At 34.5% G+C, this 25,390-nt stretch overlaps 1 long non-coding RNA gene across 2 annotated transcripts; it reads left to right on the top strand.

Annotated features, from left to right (window-relative positions):
• Nucleotides 1-15,897: 15,897 nt before the first annotated feature.
• On the top strand, nucleotides 15,898-17,987 carry LOC146904582 (uncharacterized). 2 transcript variants are annotated; one of them, XR_015018261.1, is made up of 4 exons: nucleotides 15,898-16,112; nucleotides 16,937-16,997; nucleotides 17,507-17,804; nucleotides 17,956-17,987. It is a non-coding gene; the product is annotated as an uncharacterized LOC146904582 (long non-coding RNA). The 2 variants fall into 2 exon arrangements; XR_015018262.1 differs by lacking the exon at nucleotides 17,956-17,987 and having other exon boundaries at nucleotides 17,507-17,598; nucleotides 17,688-17,804.
• The last annotated feature ends 7,403 nt before the right edge of the window (nucleotides 17,988-25,390 follow it).

Genomic DNA, 25,390 nt, shown 5'->3' with positions numbered 1-25,390 from the left:
TCTCGGAGGCTTCAACCCTAGAAGTGCATTGATGGCTCTAGGGCTGTAATCAATCTTCTTTCCACGCACAAAGGAAACATTATCCTCCCTTCCATAAGCATTTGCAAAGAATTCAAGAGCAATAGTACGATTGCCCTCTTTAGTTACCAAGTTGTTCAAGCTTTTCCACCCAAGGGCATTCATAGTAGTTTCAAATTGTGGATACCTCTGGAGATTGATGAAATCGAACTTACGTTCGCCAGAAAACTTGAATCCTTTAATTTTCTCGAACCGTTCAGCATGCACGTCATCTTCGAATTTCTCATAAGTGGGTTCAGGTGGTGGTTGGGTTGATTGAGTGTTACGGGTTGTTCTTGAACGTTTGTTGGATGCTGAGGCCATTTGTGAAGTTAGATTATATGGTTTGGATGTTTTGGGATGGAGGAAGATGAAGATTTGGGGTTAGGGTTAGTGAGAAAAGGGTTTGGTTGAATTTGAGGTTAAAGATTAATGGGTTGGATATATGTATGGGTTAGGTTGTTTGTAGGGGTGATGGAGATGATGAATTTAGGTTAAAGGACGAATTTTTGAGGTTGAAGATGCGTGAGACGAAAATTTGGCAGAGTTTTGGTAGGGAAAATGGGAATGGTGAGAAATTTGTGAAGTATGTATATATAGGAAAAGTGCATCGTGCCACGTTTGGTTCAGATCGTGCCACGAAGCTATTTGTAACGGTCAAATGATTTCAAAACTTCCCACTCACGTGCCACGATGCAGGAAAACGTGGCACGATCATAGTTCTGGGCAGCAACGTGCCACGTTCATAGTCCCATCGTGCCACGTTCATAGATCTTCCAGCAAACGTGCCACGTTTTGAGAGGGTTCGTGCCACAAAAATTCCAGTGGCGAACCATGTTGAAGCTACTCTCAAAACGTGCCACAATGAAGAACCATCGTGCCACGTTGGTCTAGGTTTAGAGAAAAAAAAAATTTCTTTTCAGCTTTCTAAAAATATTTTTGCTGTTTTTGGTTTATGAAAATGCAATAAATAAATATAAACAATACCTGAGCGGATCTAAATCCGATGGGTTGCCTCCCATCCAGCGCTTCTTTACCGTCACTAGCTTGACTTATGATGACCCCTAAGGATCATTCAACACCACTCCCGCTCTATTCTTTGGGAGTTCACCTCCAAGGTATGGTTTCAGCCTTTGTGCGTTTACCTTGAAAGTTTCTTGCTCACCAGGCTTACTAAGCTCCACTGCTCCATAAGGAGACATATCTACAATCACGAATGGTCCGGACCACTTGGATTTTAACTTCCCGGGAAATAACTTCAACCTGGAATTAAACAGCAAAACAAGTTGTCCAATATAAAATTCTCTCCTCACCAACCCCTTGTCATGATACCTCTTAGTTCTCTCTTTGTAAATTACGGCGTTCTCATACGCACGCAATCTCATCTCCTCTAGCGCATTAAGTTTTAATAACCTTTTCTTTCCAGCTAAAGTTTGATCAAAATTTAGGGCTTTGATAGCCCAGTAAGCTTTATGTTCCAATTCAACCGGGAGATGACAAGCCTTTCTGTAAACCAACTGATAAGGGGACATCCCAAGGTGCGTTTTAAACGCAGTTCTATATGCCCAAAGAGCGTCATCTAACTTCCTAGACCAATCTTTCCTAGAAGACGCTACAGTTTTCTCCAAAATTTGTTTCAACTGACGGTTTGAAACCTCCGCTTGACCACTAGTTTGAGGATGATAGGGAGTTGCAACTTTATGTTTGATATTAAACTTTTTAAGCACAGTTTCAAGAAGATTGTTGCAAAAGTGCTTCCCCCCATCACTGATCAAAACTCTAGGGGTTCCAAACCTAGTGAAAATATTTTTCTTCAAGAAATTAACCACAGTTTTAGCATCATTAGCAACACATGGTATCGCTTCAACCCACTTGGTAACATAGTCAACGCACACAAGTATATGGAGATAAGAGTAAGAGGAGGGAAATGGTCCCATAAAATCTATGCCCCATCAATCAAAAGGTTCAACTTCAATGATTCCAGTTAGGGGCATTTCATTCCTCTTTGAGATACTACCTGTTCTTTGGCATTCATCACACCTCTTTACGAACTCTTGGCAATCCTTGAAGAGAGTGGGCCACCAGAAACCACTTTGCAAGATTTTGGCAGCGGTTCTTTCCCCACTATGGTGGCCTCCATAAGCTGAGCTATGGCAGTGCCACATGATACTGTTAGCTTTCGTACCTGCAACACAACGTCTAATCAAACCGTCAGCACTTACCTTAAATAAATAAGGATCATCCCACAGATAGTGGTTTGCATCCTTGAAAAACTTTTTCCTCTGGTGCTGTTCCATGTCATCCGGAATTATATTACCGGCCTTAAAATTTGCCATGTCGGCAAACCAAGGCCTTTCTTCAATCGACATCAGCTTTTCATCCGGGAATTCTGCTTTGATAGCCTTCTCTTTCTTCGTCACCTCCTCATTTTCCAACCTTGAAAGGTGATCAGCTACTACATTCTCCACTCCTTTCTTGTCACGAATCTCTAGATCAAATTCTTGCAATAATAGGATCCACCTCAACAACCGAGGCTTTGAATCACCTTTTGTCAAGAGATATTTAAGAGCTGCATGATCTGAAAAAAAAATGACTTTGGAGCCTATTAGATAAGAACGAAATTTCTCCAATGCAAATATTACTGCAAGCAACTCCTTTTCAGTAGTGGAATAGTTAACTTGATTTTCATTTAAAACCTTGCTTGCATAGTAAATTGCATGGAAAAATCTGTTCTTTCGTTGGCCTAAGACTGCACCAACAGCATAATCACTTGCATCGCACATAAATTCAAAAGGTAAATCCCAATCGGGTGCAATGATTATTGGTGCAGTCACCAACTTGGTTTTAATCAAAGAAAAAGCATTTAAACACTCAGAATCAAAATCAAAATCATTTTCTTTGACCAAGAGGTTACAAAGGGGCTTAGAAATTTTTGAAAAATCTTTTATAAAACGCCGATAGAAACCGGCATGCCCCAAGAAACTCCTAACTCCCTTAACATTAACAGGTGGTGGAAGTTTCTCTATAACCTCTATCTTTGCTTGATCCACTTCTTTGCCTTTAGCACTTATTTTATGTCCCAAAACTATACCTTCGGTAACCATAAAATGACATTTTTCCCAATTTAAAACAAGGTTAGTTTCGGTGCATCTTTTTAGTACTTCATTTAAGTGGAACAAGCATTGGTCGAAAGACTTACCAAACACAGAAAAGTCGTCCATGAATACCTCGATGTTCTTCTCTATCATGTCAGAGAAGATGGAGAGCATACACCTTTGGAAGGTTGCCGGCGCATTACACAGCCCAAAGGGCATTCTCCTATAAGCAAATATACCAAACGGACAAGTGAAAGCAGTCTTTTCTTGATCTTCCGGAGCCACTGCAATCTGATTATACCCTGAGTACCCATCCAAGAAGCAGTAAAAGGCTTGACCAGCCAATCTCTCTAGCATTTGATCCATGAAAGGTAATGGAAAGTGATCTTTCCTTGTTGCAGAATTCAGCCTCCGGTAGTCTATGCACATTCTCCAACCAGTTACGGTACGTGTGGGTATCAATTCATTCTTTTCATTAGCCACTACCGTCATTCCTCCCTTCTTAGGCACCACATGAACAGGACTTACCCAAGAGCTATCAGAAATAGGGTAAATCATACCTGCATCGAGCAATTTTAATACTTCCTTCTTGACAACTTCCTTCATTGTTGGGTTTAGTCTTCTTTGAGGTTGAACCACAGGTTTGTATTCAGCCTCCATATGTATTTTGTGCATGCAATAGGCTGGACTAATACCCTTTAGATCAGAAATGCTCCATCCCAATGCGCCTTGATTACTTTTCAACACCCTCATTAGTTTCTCTTCCTCTAAAGGTGTCAATGTATTACTGATGATTGCTGGTTTGGAAAAATCTTCATTAAGAAAGACATACTTCAAGTGTGGAGGGAGTTCTTTCAACTCTAGATTTTTTTCTTTTTCATTGTTCAATGTTTCCGATCCCCGATATTTTTCACCAAGTATGTTTTCAAGTGGCGGGTGGTGCATTTGTTGCTTGCTTGCCTCAAGCTGCTTGACACAATCCTTTACCTCAATATCTTCAGTATCTTCATCATTCTCTATAGAATTAACTAATGTTCTCTCTAAAGGTTGTGTTGGTTGAGGCTTACGAGAATCATCTTCAATTATCTCATCAACAACATCAATTCGGTAGCACTTAGGATTTTCAGCTTGATGTTTCATGGCTTCAAAAATATTAAACACAACTTGCTCGTTGTGGAATCTCAACATAAGCTGGCCCATTTCAACATCAATCAAAGCTCGACCGGTTGCAAGGAAAGGTCTTCCAAGAATGAGTGGCATGTCTTCATCTTCAGCCATGTCTAGGATTACAAAATCAGCAGGAAATACTAGCTCATTAACCTTAACTAGCACATCTTCAAGTATACCAAAAGGGTAAGAGATTGACCGATCAGCTAGAGTAATGGTCATTCTTGTTGGCTTTGGCTCCCCACATCCAAGCTTCTTCATCATTGAAAGAGGCATCAAGTTGATACTTGCCCCTAAATCACACAACGCTCTACCAATGTCTACCGGTCCAATAGAACAAGGAATAGTGAAAGCACCTGGATCTTTTAATTTGGGTGGAAGTTTCTTTTGAAGAATTGCACTACAATTTTCTGAAAGTGCAATGTTTGCATCATCTTTTGGTTTCCTTCTTCGAGTCAGCAAGTCTTTCATAAACTTAGCATACATGGGCATTTGATCAAGAGCTTCACCAAAGGGAATGTTCACCTGAAGTTGTGAGAAAAGCTCCATGAACTTCTTGAATTAACCTTCCTCCTTCTTCTTCTTTTTGGCTAAGTGAGGGTATGGAAGCTTCACATATGATGGAACAACTTGTGGCTGATCTCCATCCTTCAATATTTGACTCTTAGACTTCCTCAAGATTGAATCTTCATCAATCAATTTCTCACTTTTTTCTCCCTCTATTTTTTCCTTCCTTTCATTTTCAACTACTCCTTGATCATTAACTTTTTCAACTACAACCTCATTATTCTTTTCAACTTCACCTTCTTCTTCTTCCTCCACTACTACTTCATCAGCCTTTTTTGGAACTTTTGGAACTAGAGGTGTCAAGACCTTCTTGCTCCTCAACTCAATAGCATTGCAAGACTCATTTTTAGGGTTGTCTTGTGTGTTACCTGAGAATTCGCCTTTGTTTTGTTCAGCCAATTGTTTAGCTAATTGCCCAAGTTGAGTTTCAAGCATCTTCCTGGAGGCTTCATTGTTCTTTCTCTCAGCCTCTTGACTCTTCTTCATCTCTTCAAAGTTGCCTTGAGTCATCTTCATAAAGTTCATCATAGTTTCTTCAAGAGCTGAAGGCTTCCTTTGTTGTTGTGGAGGATTAAGCATCTGAGAGTTCAAAGCGTTGTTATTTGAGTAACTGAGATTTGGATGCTTGTTGATACCTGAGTTGTAGTATTGATTTTGCCTTTGATAACCTCCCATGAAATTAGCTTCCTCACTTGATCCTTCTGGAACACATTCACCATTGGGATGTTCTTCACCGCATAAGTCACATTTGATTGCAACCACCTGTTGTTGCTTATGAGCCAAAGTAAACCCTTGAAACTCCTTAGTAAGAGCCTCTATTTGTTTGTTCATGGCTGCTTGGTTAGCTAGGATTGCTGTTTGTTCACTTACCCCAAACACTCCTCTTTCTTTCTTCTTAGCTTCAGCACGATATTCATTACTCGCCATATTTTCAATTAAGGCTTGAACTTCATGATCAGTCTTGCTCTTAAGACTTCCTCCCGCGGAAGCATCTAAGAACATTCTAGTGTTTGGTGTCACCCCCTCAGTGAAGATTTGGAGGTATTGTTTCTCGGTGAACTCATGATTAGGGCATCTCTTCAGAAGCAAATTGAATCGCTCCCAAGCATCATACAATGATTCACCTTCTCCTTGCTTGAAGTTAGAGATTTCCATCTTCTTTTCCCAATATTTAGACATAGGGAAATATTTCTCCAAGAACTTCAGCTCTAACTCTTCCCATGTTTGGACAGTCCCGTTTGGAATTGTTAGCAACCAATCTTTTGCTCTTCCCGTCAAGGTGAAAGGGAACAACCTTAGTTTCTTTTGTGCTTCAGTCACGGTGGCTGGTTGCACACAAAACTCGCAAGTCTCAGCAAAGCGGCTCAAGTGTTCATGAGGACTCATAGCTTCAGTCCCATCGAATTGCTTGTCCCTCAAACCGTTGAGGACAGTTGTCTTGATGTCGAAAGCAACAGGGTTAGCTGGTTGAAAAGTGTGGGTCAGTTGACCGCGATGAGTTGCTAACCCGTAGTCCCCTAGCTTTGGTCTTGGTGCAGGTTCTCACATGATAGCAGCTTGAGGAGAAGCAGATGTTTCAGATTCAAGTGAAAGTGGCTCAGGTATTTGTTCTCGAACACCCGGTGGAACGGAATGAGACAACCTTTTCAACCGAGCAGCTTTCCGGAGTGCTCTAGCAGTCCTTTCTATTTTCGGATTGAATTCGAGATCTTTGGAGCTCACTTTACCTCGCATAAACAGCAAATACCTTAGTAGCACTGCACAATACAAAGTAATCAAATGAATATTGAAACAAAAAAAAAAAAAAAACTAAAAACAGAAAATAAAATTGCAGAAATCCTAAATTATAACGTAATTGCCTTGTTGAAACAAATCAACAGTCCCCGGCAACGGCGCCAAAAACTTGATAGATATCTGGCAAGTGTACCAAAAACTATCGAAGTAGTAATAAATATCGATCCACAAGGACTGTGTTAGTTTCAATTATAACAAGTACGTTATACGTTAGGATGTGTAAAAATTATATTTGGTTGCCCTAGGCAGAAAAAGTTTGTTTTAATCAGAGTTGATTAAAGTTGAAAGAGTTTGAAAGAAAATTATATTGAGATGAATGGTTGAGCCGGTGAATCCACTATTGCTTTATATGAAAAAGTCTTCCTCTCTCTACTCTCAATTACTACTCAGTTTTTACGATAAATTAACTAAGTGACTTTGATCAATCTCTCGCATCAAAGCCCTTTCCTAAGTTATAACCCTATTAATCTCTTAACGTGATTGAATGACCGCGGAAGCAATATTGGAACGTTAATTCATGTATCATAACCCTCAATTTCCTATCTCTAGGTTCCTAGTGTTGAGTTAAACACAATTACTATTTCAGGATTAAAAGCTAGGGCTAGTAGTCATTCAATTCCTAAGATCAATTCATGTGATTGCAAGAAGCTAGGGCTAGTAGTCATACAAAACAATAATCATGAAAAGCAATAAACACAAGTAATTCTGAATAAAAACTGAATAGCATTGATTATAGAGAGAGTTCAACTACAAAATCATATATTACAAGAGTTTCATCATGGCTTAACCAAACTAAAGGTTTAGCTACTCATAGCTAAATGATCATAAGAAATAACAAGAGAAAACATACATAAATCTAACCAACGGGGTGTTGGTATGAGATTCAGGGCTCGTTCCTTGGTCTCCTGTCGTCCTTGATGCTCAAAATCGTAATAATAATCAGTACCAAAACCCTTGCTAAAGCTGGATATTTATAGAAAGAAAATTAGGGTTTCAGGAAAGCCCACCATCGTGCCACGTTACGGGACCATCGTGGCACGATACCTTCATTAATCTGACGTGGCAGCAAGTTCATCAACCCATCGTGGCACGTTGTGTCTTCCTTCGTGCCACGAAATTTCCAGATTGTCGCCATGAACTCCACATCGTTCCAACGTGCCACGACCAGTTATCAACGTGGCACGTTTGCTTATACTTGGGCAATATTTTCCTGTTTCATCAAAGTTTCTTCTCTTGAGCTCTTGTTCCTGTTTTAGCTTGATTACACCATGAAATCATCGCAGTTGACTCTCTAAATGCTATAATAAAGACCTAAATATGACTAGATAACTAGTGTTGATGCACTGTCATCATTCATCATTGCCGACACCAACACAAACTGATGACGGCCGAGAGTGAGATTGATGATGGCAGCAATAGAAAGAGAGAATATAGACGGTGGTGTTTCCCAATTCTGCTTCAAAGTATATTCTTCTTACCTTATCAAACGACATCCATGAATATTTTGTTAATATTTCTTTCCCTTATTACTTTGAGAGACCGTTATGGTTTGGTGCTTTAAAAACATTCCTCTACAACAAATGGTTATAACAATTAAATGCATTGTCTCACGTTGTTTTTTGTTTTTTTTAATATCAATCAACTTAACTTTTATTTATTATCTTGCAGACATTGTCTTATGGTAAGTTCATGGATTCGATGCTTTTAAAGAAGGGAAATGTTAACTTGTGCCCTTAAGGCACAAGTTTAGAAGTCAAATGTAGAAATATTGTATTGGAATGCATGCATTAAATTTAATCTTTAATGTTTTAAAGAGTTGAATGTACAAAATTTAAGGGAATATTTCTTTTTTGGGATTTCTTAACATGTGCCCTAAGGGCACAAGTTAACACTACCCTTTAAAGAATTGAAACATTTCAGCTGATTGATTGTACTGGACATGCTTGATACTGCACAAATATTAATGTCAATTGCATGTGCATTAATAAACTTGATTGTACCCTTTAACACTACCCTTTAGTGTCAATTGCATGCACATGTACATTAATAAAATATTAGTGGTAGTTTTTAAAATAATATTGGTAACAAGCAGTAGCTAGAGAATTGTTAAAAAAAAATAGCAATAGCTAGAGAAAAAAGACGTGTATAAAACAAAAGATTAGCAACTAAGATATCCAATTAAGAAAGAAGGACATGTAGTTGTGTATATCTACTACTAGGTATATAACCCGTGCGTTGCACGGGTTTTATTAGGACGCACTTATATAATTTAAACTTTTTGGTATAATATGTAAAAAAAATCAAATGGATACATGTCAAAAAGTCAAATTTATAGTGAATAAAACATGTTAATCGGATACAATGTATTCAAATTATAATTTAAAAATTAAAATATGTTTAAAACTTTCTCTTCCCTTGTAACCCTAAACAATCTTAGTTTCTCGTGCAATATTTGTAACATCCCGCTTTTAAAGACTGATATATTAATTGGAACGATAGAATGCAAACGAGTGATGCAAGGGGTATTTTAGACCTTTCACGTGGAGAAGATATTAATGTGGGTTAGGACCGCAAATCTTCATAACTTTCTTTCCATTCTCTCTCTAGGGTTTGCAACTTTTGCTCTCCCTTCTCTCTAAGAATTTTCTTTCCTCTACTCCCCTCTACACACATCATTCAATCTTCTCTTAATCTTCCATAAGTTAGAACTAAGTAAGGTTTTGCTAAGGGTGTTGGTAAAGAGTTGGAAGCAAGCTTCTCCAACACACTTCTCTCTCATCTAGGGTTTTGCTCTTAGGACCTTGTCTCCAAGAACTTGAGCTTGTTGTCAACTTATTTAAGGTGAGTTCTTAGGTAGATCCTTCCCAAGGGTTGGTATGTTGCTTGTGAAATAGAAGTTGTTTTGTTTAGGGTTTCTATATATATATATATATATATAGATCATTTACCCCTTTTCATGTGATGCTTGTTTTGCTTATGAATACTTGCTTTAAGGCTGTTTTACAGGTTTATATGTTCATTAAGGTCATATTATGCTTTGGGATACTTGTATATGAGGATTTTTGATCAAAAACACCATTTTAGATGAATCTGGACTGTCAAATCTCGCCTCGCGAGTAAGTTGCTCGCAACGGCGAGCTCGAAGGCCGGAAGGGGGGTGTTGCTCGCCTTCTACTTGCAACGGCGAGTGAGTCAGTGCAGCAATGCATTGTTCGTTCGCCTTTTTCCCTCTGCCGTTCTTCGAGCTGTTTTCTTGAACAATCCTTTTATAAAGTGAATCCCTCATAGCAAAGTCTTAAGGCATAGGCTTCCTAAAGTTTTCTTAAAGAAAAAGGGTGAAGCAAGTATTTGTTTTGATGGCAAACATGACATGAGAAAAAGCTAAGTTAAGAATGGGTAGCAAGCTATGTAATTAGATAATGGGAAAGAACTTAGAGCCTCGATTTATATGTATCGAGAACTAGATAGTTAAGTATTGAGTTTTGAATAAAGAAGAATAATGATTAGTTAATCTATTCACGATCAAGTTAAGTTAAGAATTATACGTTTATAATCTTTAAGCAAGAAAGAGTGTTGTGTCTTTTGTATTCCATCAAGGATGGGTATAAAAGGTTTTCCAAGGGGAAATGGGGTAAGCCGTAAGGGACCCACACTTCACTAAGGGAGTCCGGTACGCCTTGCTAGGCATTTATACCGGTAGTAAGGGATTAACTTCCGGGGTTACTCCACTCGGAACTAATCCGTAAAATGAATTCAGATATTCTTGATTGTTCAACGCTAACTTCTAACTTAATGTTTGAACATGTATTATGCTTGCGTATGAATTAAGATATGACTTAATATGTACAAGTTTAGAAATCAAGTAAAGGAAGTATGTCGATGACGAGTTAGGTTTTACTTAATCGTCCGACTTAGAGATGTGTCATGGAAGATAGTTCTTGATACTTGGTGCTTATCTTGATATAGAGACCTTAGACTTTTCCCTTGATCGCCATGACATGTATAGAGTAGCAAGACCTTTAATAAGATTTTAAGAATCTACGACGGATATAGCATGCACTACCGTCTAGATAAGCAAAATCCACACACGTATAATCAACCGGCAGGTTGTAATTTAGACACGTGATGACCATAGGTTTTCCCCAAGGTTATCACTAGCCTAGGCTAGATAGAACTCACTGAGGCATTATGTCTCATCCAACTCCTTATTTGTTCAGGTTCACAGGTTGCTCAAAGAAAAGGTAAGGAAAAAGCTTTGGATTGATCGAGTTTGCAGAAATCAAAGTGGAGTTGAATTAAGGATGCATATGTTATATTATTTAAGTTATGTTGTTAGACTTCGTAACTAGATTTATGAAGCAAAATCTTTGGTGTGTAATAATGTAACATATGACTCGGAAGCTTTGTATCTTAACTCTCGACTTAAAGTCGTTTCTGCATTGTATAATTAATGTATCCAATATCACTTTATAACGCATATTTGATTATTCTAGATAATTTCAAATATGGGTGTTACAATATTGTTTTCACCACCATACAACCATCTTAACACAACAATGGTTCGTTCCCAACATGTTGTGACAATATATTTGGCTTCTTTTTTTTTTTTTTTTTACAAACACTATTTTCAAATCATGATTTAAAAATTAAAATATGTTTAGAATTTTCTCTTCCCATGTGACCCTAAACAACCTTATCTTCTAGATTAGTATCTTTTTTCACCCCTATACGATCACTAAAATCATCTTAACACGACAAAGGTTCAATCTCAACTTCCTATGACTGAGAATACATTTTACTTATTTTTTACGAACACTATTTTTAGAAACACTATTTTTCAACTTATGAACCGTATAACATTTTTTTTACCAAAATATTTTTTAAATATTTTTCCCACATAATAACAAAGAGATATTTATATGTCATTAATTAGTAGATTACTTCATAAAATGTAAACGATTTATCAATTCTTTAACATATTGATTGATTAAAAAATCACTTATCTAACATATTTATCATTAACCACTAAAGTATAAATAATTATCCACTTATTAGAATAATTTCTTAAATCCTACTAAATTTTAATATTTTTGCTATTGTGTCATTTTATTATTTTTTGGGTACATATCATTCTATAAAAAAATTGTATTAACCCTTTGGTTTCTATCGGAAGGGAACCTAATAATCTAGAGCTTTGTTGGGAGGTAAATAAAGCATGCAAGATAATGTTTCATCCTGTAATCGAAATTGAGTATTCCCGAAGGATTCATCCTTTATTGGATCACATTTTTATTTATAGAGTACATTCACCCTTTAATTTGACTCTTCTTATTCTCACCTCACAAATGCTATATTAATCTTCATAACATCCAATTAGTATTATCATTATCTTTTGGTTTTTTACACAATTATTAACATTTGTAACTTTATTTATCACTGTGAAAATATTTTAAGAGTCACACACTTATTTTACTCCTAAAAAGTCATGCATTGAAGGCCAAAATGTTATTCTATTACTTAGGCACATCATTAAAAATACACTATTACTTTTTGTACACAAACAACACTATTATTTGTAAGAAGTGGTAGATTAGTGGTTCTATTATTTGTAAGAAGTGGTAGATTAGTGGTTGTAGCTTGATTTCATAAGTTTAAGGGATGGGTTCAAATCGCATGTGAGATAGTTGTAAAATAATCATTAATGTCATTGTCATTAGTAATTTTTTCCTTATCCATCTTTTTAAAAAATAAATAATTATTTTGAATTGACTATCATTTTGAAAAAAAGATAGAAAAAAGTTCTTCACACACATTTATTGACATCGAATACCATTATCGATCTAATGAAATAAATTTAACTACAAAATTTAAATATGAAATTTATTAAATTCTACCAATTAAGATTTTGACTTAATATTTAGCAATATATAAATAATTTATTAGATAAGTTAAAGGATATTTGGAGAAAGTCAGCCGGAAGCAAACACTCCAAAGTCCAAACAAAACATAGAACGAAAATTCAATATGTTATTTATCATGTCAAAACACAATATATAATGAAATCCCAAGGCTTCAAATTCCGTTAAACTTATAAAGATAATTAATATGTACATCTCTTCAATTTTGGAACGCCTATACATGGAATCGTTAGAACGGGGACTTTAAATCAGCCCTATAGTAGCACTATAATAATGCAATTGTTAAAAACAAAAGGAGGTACTATACTATAATACAATGAAATAAAAAGGGGTGACAAATTTTTGTAACTTAAGTTTAACTAAATCATTATCATCATCATATTCTCTATTTTTTTACTTTTTGAAGAAACATCATTCTCTATTATTAATTATTAGATTAGATATAATTTGAGAGGGAGAATTTTTTATGAAGAAGATAGAAAGATATACATAGATAAATAGATAGAAGATAGATAGATAGAAAGATATGGAAGATTCCAAAGCAATTATTGTGAGGTAACAAATATTAGCAGACAAATAAAAACATTAAAACAAACAATTTTATAAGCTAATACATTAAAATGCATGTAAATTAAATAGGTGATAAAATACAAACCTTGTTGAAAAGGAACCCTCTCATATCTAATTAAAAAAAAACACATTGATTTCTACTCCACATAACCCCATTCTAGAATACACAATCAATAATTATAAGGCCACAAATCAAAGAAAGTGAATGAAAAATTCGGAACCTAAAGACAATAGGAGTTTTACCATGCAAATCACTCATACAACGTTAAACAAAAATAATAATGAAAAAACTTAAATTTTAATGAAATAATGATAACCACCTTTTCACATAAGAAGTGCCCTTTCAAAAAAAAAACTCTCCTTTCTCCAAAACCCTACAAAGAAAGGATATCCATTAGATAACAAAACATTAGAAGCAAATGTACATGAAGTTGGAAGAGAAAAATGAAAACTCCAAAAAATAAAATTGAAGGAATGGAAGAAACAAAATAAGTTACAAATATATATACACAGGAGCTTCGTAGAAAATTTGTCTAACAAACTATGAATGCAAATTTTTTTATAGGCAAAAAGTGGATAGAGTAGGAATAATTTTGGAATTTAACCATAAGCATATATCTTGGCCGTATGATCTACGTACCCTTCTATAAAATAAAAAGACGAAATCCAATTTTTTTCATTGTTAACATGTATATTAATATATTGTAAATTGTCAAACACCCTAAAAAAAAAAATTCTAGAACAAAGACCAAACATTTTTTTTTTTGAGGGAAGAACAAAGACCAATTACATGTGATTTAACTTGTTCAAGGCACAATATATATCATAAAATCCAAACGCTGCAATATTATTTTGGTAATATAAAAGCTAAAATATACCTTCTGCATATGTCTTTGTGAATGAAATATGGTTATTTCATCGGATAGACAAAATCCACTTCCTTCAATCTCCTCTAAATATTCTTCACCCTTTGAAAACAAATGAGTAATCAAGTTTGTGCATGTTCTTACAATGATTTCCATAGAAGATAAAATTATGCACTAAATTTGTTTAATTTGTAGGTTATCAATTTAAAACAATAAGTAGTGGAAAGAGCTACACAATTTAATTGGAAGTTACATAGTAATTTTTTTCAATTTGTAGGTTATAAATTAAAAATATGAGTAGTGGAAGAAGTCAAACAAATTAATTGGAAGTTACATAATAAAGAGGTCAAAAATGAAGGGAAAAAAGTGAACCATATGGCATAAGCATGAGAGATTAATTAGAAAGGGGAGGCTTTGGTGAAGTGACACATCATCAAAATGCACCTTAGAATACATGTATATAGAGATAGAGATTTTCAAGAAAACTTTAGGTATCCGGAATCAATAACTTCATGTATTCTGCCAATATCTCCTTTCCAAAATATGTGAATAGGCGTGTGGCATTTATTGTTTTGTGTTTCAATGCAACTTAGGAAGTTTTGTAGAATTACTATAGCCGCAATAGGTTGACGTGCAAGCAAGTGGTGATTAATAACAACATGCATTTATTAATGAGTAAGCGTGAACCTAATGGACCAATCTGCTGGCCTATGTAATGGTACGAGGTTGATAATTACAAAGATGGGTAGATACGTTCTTGAAGGACATGTGATAACAGGTAGCAACATTGGCGATAAGGGTTATATACCTAGGCTATCACTTACACCATCAGATCACTACTACAAAATTGAGAAAATATAGCGCCCCTTAAATAGCGCTTTTGACATGAAAGCGCTATAAATCAAAACACGGAGGTTTAAGCTAGCGCTTTTTTGAAAAAGCGCTAGCTATGCTTTTTAGTTTACATAGCGTTTTGTTCCGAAAGCGCCGGCATAGGTTCAACAAAAATAATAAAAAAATTTTTTTTTATCATATACGGCGCTTTTGATGGAAAGCGCTAAAAATAAATCAACCTTAAATAGATCTTTGTAAGCGCTACTGTAGGCTTGATAAAGATAGCGGTTATATATTAAAAAAAAAGCGCTATTTATCAAGTAGTTTGATATAGCTGAGTGGTAAATGAGTAACCACTAAAGAAAGACTTTGAAGTCTCCTGTTCGATTCCTAGAGCCCTAGCTAGAGCTGTGTACTTTGTTTTGTTGATTTATTTGTTTTTGTGTATTTTTTATAATCGATTCCTAGAGCCCTAGCTAGAGCTGTGTACTTTGTTTTGTTGATTTATTTGTTTTTGTGTATTTTTTATAAAACAAAACGCTAAATCCTCCCAGCATAACAAATTTTTTTGTTTATTTTTTATAAAAAATTTGTTTATTTTTTTTATAAAAAACGCTAAATCCTCCCAGCATAACAAATTTATTTGTTTATTTTTTATAAAAAACGCTAAATCCTCCCTGCATAACAAATATTTCGATTTTTTTGTCAATTTTTGTTTTGTTGATTTATTTGTTTTTGTGTATTTTTTATAAAAAAAATGCTAAATCCTCCCAGCATAACAAATTTTTTTGTTTATTTTTTATAAAAAATTTGTTTATTTTTTTTTTATAAAAAACGCTAAATCCTCCCAGCATAACAAATTTATTTGTTTATTTTTTTATAAAAAACGCTAAATCCTCCCTGCATAACAAATATTTCGATTTTTTTGTCAATTTTTATGAAATATTGATTGCAGTATCAAAAAACACATTTTTTTTTAGTATTTTTATTATATATCATTTAAAATATTACTTTCTCCAAAATTTTCCAAACAACATATCTCTCTCCTTCCAAAAAATTGGTTTCCTCTCTCTAAATCCCTAAATCCCTTATAACCTAGAAAATTGGTTTTCCAAATCAATTGTACGATCCCCATCAATCTCTCTGCGGTTCTCTCTCACGGCTCTCTGAAAAGCACGTTTTAAAGCTGAAAGAAAGGGTTTCGGTTCCACACAATAGACACAAACTCTCTTCGATTTTCAAAGGTTTCAGTTTCTTTTCTCGGTTTCTACTTCCAATTTTTCTTCGATTCTGATTCGATTTTCTCCGCTTTCTTTTTCTCAATTTTTCTCAGATTTTGCTTTCAAAGGTTTGTGTTGCATTTTGTTGATTGTTTTTTCAATATCTGAAATCCAAGCCTTTGATTTTATATTTATTTCTCTAGTCTTTTTCAGTTTTACTCGCGTTTGCTATTGATTACGACGCATTATTTTGAATTTAGAATAAGATACTGCTAATTGTTATGTTATTAGTTTGGAATTGGTTTAATTTATGGGAGTTATACATGTTGATTTTTCGGTGTAATTACAGTGAAACCCAATACTGTTTTTCCCCTTTCCTATTTTGGGTACAAATATTGAAGTCAATGTCTTAAGGAAGTTTGTCCGAAGTAGGTAGCTCAATTGTTGAGCTAAGAAAAATTGAAGCAGTTTTAAAGTAAGAGATTCGAACCCTGGGATAACCTCGCTAATATTAGTTTATTAAAAAAAGTCTTAAGGAAGTTTGAGTTAACAACTCAGTTAGCTTATTTAATAAACAGAAATTGTAGTGACGAACACTTAGTCTTAAATTCAGTAAGCTATTTATGTTTGGATGTATATGTTGAAAAATTGTTTGCATTCTCGGAATCGAATAGTTGATATATGGTAAGTTTTGTATAAGTTGTTTACATGAGCTACCTTGTTGATCTTATTAAAGAGCTGAAAGTAGCTCGTAACTCATAAGTATATCACACTTTTTTCCATGAATTAACTTCAATATTTGTATAAGCTGTTTATATGAGCCACCTTCTTTGTTCATCTTATTGCAGAAGTTATTCCTTTGCTGACAAGAGGATCTTCAAATCGGCACACATAGTTTTTTCACACAATGTAAGGATTTCCTTGTGTACTTTTCTTAGGATTAGATGGATGTGGTCCTTGAACAAATATCGAAATGGAACCTTTGGTTTTACATCTAACGAAGAATTTATTGGAGGTTTATTAACAAGGTTATGGAACAATATAATAATAGGAAGTTTTAATCAAGTTATAGCCTTTTTCCTAGCTAATTAAAAAGCCACAGGAATTTATAGGGATTGTGTTTAGTTGTTTGCTTTTAACAATCCCTTTGACAACAAATCATGTCTTTAAATGATGAAATGTTCGTGTCTTTAAATGACAACAAAACATCTTAGAGATGATGATGGAAATTTTATAGATGCTGATCGTCCAGCACTTTACGAATGCCTGATATCTCCAGAGGAATGGGAGACTTTTGTAGCTAAACAGAATACTGCTGAATTCCAAATTAGAATAATTTATTGACAAGTGTTTTTTATGATATTATATAATATATATAATTGAATACCATGTTTTGATAATGCTACTTATTTGTACAGGAATTGAGTGAAAAAATAGAAAGAGAGCGTCAAACCTCCAATACCCATACCGCAGGGGGCGTATGGGATATGCACGCTTAACACAAAAAATAGTGAGTATATATAATCAAAAACTATATCATGATGTATTAGATTGTAACAATACTTTGAATTGGTATGCATTTTTTTTATCATTTTGTAGCTAGCAGAGACTAAATCTAAAGAAAAAGACATTGATAAATGTTTAAGTTGGAGGGAAGGGCGTGTGAAGAAGGATGGAGTGGTTGATGAAAAGGTCCAGAAAGTATATGAAGAATGCGTAAGTATTATTTCTATTTAATTTGCTTCTGAAAATTTATTGTTACTTCATAAATATATTTGCTAGAAGTGGTAGTGGTTTTAATTTATAATTTTGCTTTAATTTGTACTCATGATCGTTATTGCTTAATGGTGTTTTTTGGTATATTCAGGTGGAGGAGAGTGAACGAAATTTGGAAATGAATGATGATTTGCTATTTTGGATAAAAATGTTGAGAAGACCAAGAAGATAGATGAAGACTGCATGATACCATAGAAGATTTTGATCTTTATGTTAACTAATTAGTTGTAACTCTTAGAGATATCCATGTTACCATATCAGAGGCTATACATTTCTAACTTTTATGCTATATATACATACATTTTTTATGATATGGTTAAGTTTTATTTGATAAATAATAGTCTCAATTATAATGTGCCAAAATTATATATACCTCCCTTTAAATATATTATTATTATTATTATTATTATTATTATTATTATTATTATTATTATATATATATATATATATATATATATATATTACTTTAATTAATAAAAAACGCTATCTGGAAAGGAAAAAACAATCCGACAAAAAAAAAATGATTTTCCTAGCGCTTTTTTTCCTTTATAAAGCGTTATCTAAACCTATTGTTACATAGCGCTTTCAAAACAAAAACGCTATGTTTAAACATGTCTTAGATGACGTTTATTTTTGAAAGCGCTATCTAAGGAGAACCTTTGCTAGCGCTTTTTGACCTAAAGCGCTATATAAACCCTGATTTAGCTAGCGCTTTATATAGGAAAAAAGCGCTATATTACCTTTACCAGCGCCATTTACAGTAGCGCTTCAAAAGCGCTATCTAAAGCCTAAAAAAAGCGCTATATAAGCCCATTTTTGTAGTAGTGGATACAAGGATTCCGTTTAAATTTCAACGTAGGCAGTTTCCTTTATCAGTATGTTTTGCAATGACAATCAACAAGATTCAAGGACAGTCACTCAAGCAAGTTGGTGTGTATCTTCCACAACCCGTATTTTCTCACGGTCGACTTTATGTTGCAATATCTAGAGTTATATCAAGAGGTGGTCTGAAGATTCTAATGACTGATGAGAATGGTGTTAGCATAGATAGCAAGTCGAATGTTGTTTACAAGGAAATTTTTCGCAATGTACCAACATGAACTACTTTTTTATTATAATTTTATTATTTTCATTGTATTTGCATCATAAGAACATTATTTCCTATATTATTTGATTGTTTTGTTTCCAATAATTATGACCCGTGCGGCAGCACGGGTGCAAGGTCTAGTTAATCATAGAATCAAATACTAGGAGTACCGCATTCAAGGATAGGATAAAAGTAAAATGTGTATTTTACCAAAAAAAAAAACATCAAGATGACAAATTCAGTGCCACAGCTATTATATCAATTCTTCAAAAAAAAAAAAACTATTATATCAATTAGGGGTGTTGAAAACCGAACCAATCCAATAAAAAACTGCAAACCGAACCAATCCAAACCGAAACTGCAAAAATCGCATTTGATTCGAATCATATTTTTACTCAACCACATGGTTTAGTTTGGTTCGCGGTTTTTATTTTAGCATACGAACTAAACCGCAACATACATAAGAGAAACACTAATTAAACTTAGTTCAAAAACCTAGCACTTCTAGAAATTCAATGAGAAATTTTATAGAATGACATTTTTTTCTCTTTTTTTTTTTTTGACCATGACATATTGTTGTTCCTCTTGTTAAGTTTTGCTGTGCTTTTGATTTTACTTGCACATTTGCATATATGTTTATGTTAGATATATCTTGAATAGAAACGCAATGTGAACTTTTAGAGAATGATGAAATCTTAGACTTTTGCATTTCTTATTGAAGATAATTGTTTTTTGGTCCATGTTTTTAATTTTGTCTATGTTAATAGAAGGATGAAAATAAATTTGTAATATTGGATCAAATTTGAAACGTTGTTGATGAAAATAAGTTATTTTTAACTTTTAACTTGACTTTAATGTTGAAAACAAAAATTTGTATTGTCTTGCAAAAAACTGCAACAACCGAACCAATTCAAACTGGATTGGTTTGGTTTGGTTATGTTTTCATTTTAAAAGCCAACCGACCCAAACCAAACTGCATGTCTTTTTATCTTGCGGTTTAGATGACTTTTAGCTTCCAAATCGCACCGCGAACACCCCAATTATAATGCTCTCTTTTTTTAGCGGACATCAATGCTACCTTAAAATACAAAATATCAATGTATTATGAAACCATTCATAATACATACAAGGAGTCCTACGATTTAGCTAAAAAGGTTTTCTATGAGGTGCATATTATACTATAAATCACCTCTTCCATCCAAATAGTTGAATGTCATACTAAATATCAAATCATTTTATTTGGCATGAGATCCAAATTGTTTATTTGATTATCTAAGATCACATACTTGATACTTTTTTATTATCTAAGATTTCTAGGATTCAGAAGAAAAAAAAATTATTTATTATCTAAAAATTAGAAGGTGTATATTAATTAAATTCTTAAACTAAACTAAAATAAAATAAATTAGCTACACGTAATAATCATTAGATATAAACCTGAAGTTCCTTACTTTCACTATATTGACAACTAGAACTGAACTGTAAGACAAACCAAACTTTATTGAAAAGAACTGAACTGTTTCTGTGAGTTCACAAACTGAACTGGTATTTCAAACACAATTCACAAACCAAACCACACGTAAACCGAATCCGAACTACATTGAACTGAACCACATGAGCCATTTCTTAGATGCTTTCAACACAGTTCAGTTTCAAGAAAAAAAAAACTTTCATCTCAATTGGCGGAGCCATGAATTTTATAGAGTCGGGCAAAAAATTTATCGCAAATTCACATATGACATGATATATATTAGCAAAAAGATGGGAACTCACGTGCTCGTTTTTCTGCTCTTTTTATTACGCTAACGTTTAAAAATTATAAACGATATTTTTTTTATGAAATATATACACACACATTAGCGCGCGATGCGTTTAGAGTAATACTTTATGTCCGTCTGTCTGTTTTTTTGTTATGTTGTATTGTAACAAACTATGCATAGTTTTTTCTTATATATATTTTGCACATTTGTATTATATCTGTTTTTTGTTACGCTATATTATACTTATATATATTTTGCACATTTATATTGTAACAAACTATGCATATCTTTTTGTTATTAAAAAAAATTAAACATATCTTTTTCAGTGACACCAGCAATGTAACAAATATAATATCATATAATATAAATTCTTATATTTTTGAATGACAACAAAAATATGATATTCTTATTACGAAATTTATTAATATCATATAATATAAATTCTTATCTTTTTGAATGACACTAAAAATATGATATTCTTATAACGAAATTTATTATTATTTTTGTTTGACAAGTATAACGAAATTTGTTATAGAGTATAATTGAAAAAGAAAAAACCAACTATTTTGATATTATTTATGTTATTATTTGAAATAGTCATAATATAGATAAATAGTCATGAATCAAAATAAAAGAGATCTGTTATTTTGTCAACAAAAGTAGAATTTGAAATAGGAGAGATGAAATATAACCTACCAATAGTGTGCTAAATAAAATTAGGAGGTAAATGGCCTTTCCGAGACCTCTTTGCGGTGGTGTTCGAATAATATCAACATCATCAAGTAACTTTTGTTGTGCGCATCTGAAAAATATTTGAGTTTGCCTAATTTTTTGTAACATCCCGCTTGTCGGCTAATGAAAATTTTACCTGTTAAATGTATCAGAGGACTGATGTTCATGGAAAGCGTTTATGATGGAAAATGTTATGTACGACGGACAATATTACTATGTGTTATCAGTCAAGTATGGACTTATGTATCAGTGTCAGCTAAACACGTTTAAGACGGAGGGTATTATGGTAACTTGGCGGCAGAGGAGTATTTAAGTGAAATTGGCCCAAAATTTCTCATTTGTGATTGCTCTTTCTCTCTCTAGGTTTTTAGAAGAGAATTCTCTCCCCCTTCTCTCTAACCCACGCCCTCTCTCTCCACTCTAAATCATCCAAACTTCTTCCTAGTGTGATCAAGCATGGTTTTGGGTGGCTTAGCAAGCAAGGAACTAGTGGAGGAAAGATTAAAGCATGGCTTTTGGATAAAAGCTAAGGATCAAGATTGAAGCAAAAGCTAGGGTTTGAGCTTGGATCTTGAAGGAAAGCAAGAAAACATGATTAGGTGAGTTCCATAGATAGTTTACCTACCTTTGGTTGTGTAAATTCATGTTAGAAAGGATTGATTTATGTTTATGAGGGATTTAGAACCCTAATGTTCTTTTGAGCAATTCTTGTTGATTCCATGTTAGTTTGCCATGAAATATGTTATTTAAAGTCGATATATGTTGCTGGATGATTACAGTGCATTGCAGGATCAAACTGGACAAGTTTTGGGTCAAAACTGGAAATTTTGTACCTCAGACCCGAAGAACCATGCTATTAGCGAAATCTACGCTAATAGCGAAATTCTTCAGGATGAGCCACGCCCCAGCTGAGCTATTAGCGCAGCTCTCTGGACTTGGCCAACTTGCTTTGGCCTGTTGGCCCAGTTCAGGGTCTGTGGTGCATTCCGAAGCTTTTCTTTCAACGTTTTACAACTTTATAACCCCAAAACAACATCTTGGCAATGCACATAACATCAAACGATTCTTGAAATGAAAATCATGGCAATCTTAACATGAATGGCAAGAGTGATTCAAGAGAGTCTTAAGCCGATTTACTCGGGTAGCAATGAATTAAGAAAGGGAATGAATGTAGAGCCTCGACATAGTGTTGAGAACTAGAAAAATAGCATGAATGGTAAGTATGGCAAGTATAGGATATGAATCCCTAGAATTATAAGACGCGAAGTGTATTCTCTTCGTTTATGCCGCAAGGGACCCGCACGACACCGAGGGAGTCCGATGTACGTACATCGGTCATGTATGGGAGTGTTCCCGGGGTTACTCCACCCGCGACTCTCCGTAAAATGAATCAAGATAATGACTGTTTGTTCAACGCTAACCTAATGAATGAACTTAGATACGTTTATGCATTATATGAATATGATTATGTTATGGCATGTAGAATGATTCCATGCAAGACCATGATTAAGAACAAGAGCATTAGATGCTGCAAGCAAGTACAAGTTATGTATAGAGCAAGTAAAGATTATGATACCGATGACGATCTTAGGTTTCCCCTAATCGTCCGGTTTAGAAACGTGCCATGATTATGTTATGTTTAGGCCTCGATACGTAGAGCGTATCTTTGGCAATGCGGTATTAGGTCCCCCTTGATCGCCATGACACGTATAGGAAGTGAAGCCTATAACAAGTTAAGATAAGATTATGACGGCTCTAGTATGCACTACCGTCTAAGTATGCAAGTCCCCACACACGTATAATCAACCGGCAGGTTGTAATGTAGACACGTGGTGACCGTAGGTTTCCCCCTTGAGGTTGCCTATAGCCTAGGATTTAGGGGAACTCACTGAGACATTATGTCTCATCCCAATCCTTATTTGTTTCAGATAAGCAGATGGTTATGCAAGTTTGAAGTCGGATGGATGTTTCAGCAAGTGTGCGTTCGTATCGCTGCGGGATGCTTTGGATTCCAAGGATGAAATTATATATGTATGGTTGAGATATTTATGTGATTTACGTATGAACGCAATTTGTTGTATAAATATTCATTCGTATGTATTTAATGTTGTATATTTTAATGTATCCAGTACTAAATTTAATGCATGTGCTAGACTTTCTAGATACGTCTGGTATGGGTGTTACATTTGGTATCAGAGCAGGTCGATTCAGACCGTGCCTTGGGTCATTAAGTTACAACTAAGGTAGTGGGACCATTGGGTTCCAAGTAAATGTTCTAGTTGTTGATGTTAGTTGAGCCTGATCAACTCAATTTAGCATTCAACGATTAGAATGGATGCCTGAGAGCTGAATAAGACCCGGGAGGAATGAAGTATGTGATGAAGATGCACTGGAAAGTGTGAACTCAGAAGTAAGGACTCGGAGTGAGTATTAGTAAGGGGTTGATTGTGCCAGTAAGTGGCCGGTGAACTAAGCAAGTATAAATGTGAATCCTCCGGGAATGTAAGGCAATGTTAAGACAGGATGTTCCGACAATGTTGGGTAAGATGATAGTGATACTTCATGTACCCGTAAGTGAAGAAGTTGGATATATATATATAAGTATGACCAAAAGTTCGGTAAGAGTTGTTGTTGGAACGTGTTTATGATATTCTGGAATGTCAGAACAAGATTACAAGATAAGGATTTAAGAGAAAGATTTATGCTATCAGGATTAAGGCATTGATTTCCGACGTGCCAAGAATTGTGTCGAAAAAGGTTGATGTTGCCATGCATATGTTATAGAATATTTCACGATGATAGGAGATAATAATGTGCATTATATACTTGAGAATATAAATTTCATGCGAAGAATGTTTTCTGAAAAATAGAGTTGGAGAAGCTCACCAATAGCGAACCTGGAACGAAACTTCCCGTTTTTTTTTATGAAACCTACCAGTTCGTTCCTATGGTTTGCAATGACTATTGGGGAGATGTCTTCACAATAATCTTTTATGTGACGAAAATCTTTTATGACATCAAGTAATGAATGCATATCATATCCTAGTATTTTCAAGGAAAAAGGCATGGGCAACTATCAACGAAACCGATACGGTTTAAGATAGCTTTGGGAATTAGTGTGTTAAGAGTCCAGAATGAGTCAGGATCAAGAGTATAGACGTTCCGGTATTTAGAAGGAAGTCACAGATGTATATGCATGAGGTATGAAGTAAGAAGTTAAAGTGGTGCAGAGTTATGATGAACAAGATATTAGTTTCTAATGTGCCGTGAATTGAATCGATTGATGTTAATGCTTGCCACGCAAAAGTTATAGAAATGTTTTTAAGATGATTGGAAGGAATGATGTGTACTAGAGTACTTGAGGAAGTACGATTTTTATGTAAAATACGATTTTTAGAAAACTGAGTTGAAGAAAATACGCCAATAGCGAAAATTTCGCTAATAGCGAAATTACTCCAGAGAATTTCGCTAATAGCGAACCTGGGGCGAAAATTTTCAGTTTTTCCGAAAATTATCATTTCGTCTCTAGGGTCAGTAGTAGCTATTGGGGGTTGTTTTCACAATCTTTTATGCAACAAACACTCTTTATAACATCAAGTATCGAATGCACATCACCCCCTGAGATTTCTAAGGAAGGAAATGCATGGACAAGTATTAACGGAAACAATCCGATTTTAGGTAACATTGGGAGTTAATGACATGTGACAAGAGCTAGCGAAGAGCTTGGGTCAAGAGTTTTAAGGTTTCAGCTTATGGAACGGGTAAAGTGAATGCAAAGTCATGAGATGGAAAGTAAATGGTAAAGATTTATATGAGGACATGAATTTCACGGATTTTATGAAGTTATGAGTACTCCTCGGACCTAGGTTTTTTGCTTGATTGACTTGCTAAGGCTCGTTATGATGATGAATTCTAAAGTTTGCCAACATTTTGAAAATGAATACATG

This window comes from Medicago sativa, chromosome 7, assembly GCF_051527215.1.
Source record: "Medicago sativa cultivar Bolivia chromosome 7, Bolivia_mono, whole genome shotgun sequence".
NCBI classification, from domain to species: Eukaryota; Viridiplantae; Streptophyta; class Magnoliopsida; order Fabales; family Fabaceae; genus Medicago; species Medicago sativa.
Note: the sequence above shows the minus strand (reverse complement) of the source record. Positions and strands in the feature narration are given on the sequence as shown.